This window comes from Myotis davidii, unplaced genomic scaffold (genome assembly GCF_000327345.1).
Source record: "Myotis davidii unplaced genomic scaffold, ASM32734v1 scaffold1521, whole genome shotgun sequence".
NCBI lineage: Eukaryota > Metazoa > Chordata > Mammalia > Chiroptera > Vespertilionidae > Myotis > Myotis davidii.
Window position 1 is genome coordinate 210,382 of NW_006291034.1, and position 2,690 is coordinate 213,071.

Below are 2,690 nucleotides of genomic sequence, written 5' to 3' on the forward strand. Positions count from 1 at the left end.
GTACTTATACGGCGGTATACGTGCGGGTGATGCCGAGGTTGTGAGTTCGAGCCTCACCTGGAGCATGTTTTCTTCCCTCTGCGGCGTCAGCAACTCGTCTCGTTCTTACGCGTTTCCCCTTCTCTCCAAAGAACAAAGCTAAAAAGCGGCTTTTCTATTTTCCAGGGTGAGACCGCCGATAGTCACCGGGTTAAGGAGCATTTCTCGTCGTTTTCAAACAGGAAGAAATCTAAACAGAGGCGGACGATGCACACGATCCCCGCGGTCCAGCTTCCCCAGCGGCAGACCTCCCAGCGGCGGGGCAGCTCAGCCTGCCTCCCGGGTTCCCCTTGTTTTCTTTAAACGATTCCTTGGCTCTCTGGGGCCTGAGCAAGGAAGCGGGGGAACTGGACCTTGCTCTCTGGGGTCGCGGGGTGCAGGGCCACGCGGAAGCTGCCCCCAGGTGTGCTCGCTTCGAGGCCTCCGGGCGGCAGGGAGGATGCGCAGCGCCACCGGGGGAGTGCGAGCCAGCTTCCCCTCAACCGCCTGGGGAACACCGGGCACGGGCAGCTGGCGGGCGTTTCTCCCCAATCTCACCGGAAAAGAAGAGATGGCCTCGTCTGAGAACTCTGAGTCTGAAGTAGTCAGTGTTGTCCTGTCCTCACCCAGCCCCTCCCGGGTCTCATCCGGTCTCGTGTATTTCCCCCCACTTTCTCCCCTGATTTCCTCCCCTCTAAGGAGATGTGCGTTCTTTGCATTATTTACTTTGATTACATCATCTCTCCGACTCTACCTTTACTGGGCTACACGTTATATTTTCCGGAACAAGGCCGAAAAAATCTGACTTTTTCTGATATGTGGCATCCAAAAGGGAACCTCAGAGTAAAAAGACTATTTAAAAGTAATTGACAAGAAAAGCAGGCGCCGGCTAAGCCGAAATAGCTCAGTTGGGAGAGCGTTAGACTGAAGATCTAAAGGTCCCTGGTTCGATCCCGGGTTTCGGCAGAATTTTTGCTTCTTTTCGTGAGAGCTGATGGACATTCACAATTTAACTGTGTGAACGTGGAATACTGGCTTAAAAGTCATATTTCAATAGTATGGGGTTGAAGGTATAGAAGAAAATTTCTTTATTTTAGAGCGTAAACTTCTTTTTAGTGTTTTCATTTCATGGAAAGACAAGGGTGCCACCGTGTGGCCGGTTCGCTCAGTAGGTTAGAGCGTGGGGCTAATAACGCCAAGGTCGCGGGGTTTGATCCCCGTAAGGGCCAGGAGCCCATTTTATTCTCTTCAGTTCGAGCCAACACCCAAAGATCACTACAGTTAAGAACTGGAAGTTCAGACCTTCTCCCTCTAATTCTGTTTCTTTGTTATGGGGTGGGGCCACAACATTAATAACAAAGAAACAGAATTTCCGGAGGATGAGGCCCAGAAATCTGGATTTTAAAAAGATTCCCAGGTGGTTCTAATGTGCGGCCAAGGTTGAGAACCACTGCTCTAATGAACATGAAGGCTGCTATTTTTTTTAAATAAAATTAAAAAGTAATAGAATAGCGTTAGGAAGGGCTTATTGAAGAAAACTGAAGGAGTAGAATGGGAAAGAGGCGAGTGCGTGTTAGAGAAGGGGAAATTAAGAGGTAGGAGAAGTTTCACTAGTCAACTGACCTTTGATAGAGGGGCGGAGGCAATTCAATAAAGAAAGAATAGTTCTTTCAACAACTGATATGGGACAACTAGACATCCACAAGCTAAAAAATAAAAAAAATGTATAAAATAGTTTATATATAGGCCTTACATATTGCAGTTTTTTTTACAAAACTAAATGTAATCTCACCATGTACTTCAATAATTTCATGCTTTGGTATTTGCCCAAATGAAATGAAAACTACGTCTACTCAAAACCCTGCACCTGTATGTTGACAGAAGCTTTATTCATCATTGTCAAAATTCGGAACCCATCAAGATGCCCTTCAATAGGTGAATGAATAAGTAAACTGTGGTACATCCGGACAATAAAAAATTATTTAGCACTAAAAATAAATGAGTTATCAAGCCATAAAAGAACATGGAAGAAACTTCTATTCACATTCCTATGTGAAAGAAGCCCCTCTGAAAAGTCTACAATGATTTGACATTAAGAAACATGCAGAGACAGTGAAAAGGTCACTGGTTGCCAGGGTTGGGGGCGGTGCATAGATGAATAGATGGAGCACAGGGGATTTAGGGCAGTGACACTACTGTACGCACTGTAATGGCGGATACGTGACATTATGCATTTGTCTAAATCCATAAACCTGTGTGACACAGTGCACTCTACTGTGGACTTTCGGTAGTAATAATGCACCAATATTGGTTCATCTTTGTAAAAATGTATCACACTGTGTGGAGAGCGGCTACAGTGTTTGGACAGGTTCAGGCCTCGGACTAATGAGAGGGCATGGTCCTCTTGTGGCAAAGCCACGTGCAGGTCACAGCTTGGAGGGCACAGCCCTCCCAGCACAATTATAGCCAAAGGCTGTGGTTGTGAGCTTGCCCTGATGGTCTGAACCTGTGGTCCCAGGTGGCTGAGTGACGTGGGCTGCAGGAGGTGCAGCAAATGCTGCCAAAACAAAGGTTGATAGAGTTCAGGTGCATGTAATTGAGTAGATTGGAAACCAGCGAGAACGTTGTAAACATCTTGACCATGCCAGACTTTGCCTCGTGGAATCTGCTAT

The 2,690-nt window shown here is 46.6% G+C and overlaps 1 non-coding gene across 1 annotated transcript; it reads left to right on the forward strand.

The window, feature by feature from the left end:
- The first annotated feature begins 911 nt into the window (after positions 1-911).
- TRNAF-GAA lies at positions 912-984 on the forward strand. The gene has a single exon. It is a non-coding gene; the product is annotated as a tRNA-Phe (tRNA).
- The last annotated feature ends 1,706 nt before the right edge of the window (positions 985-2,690 follow it).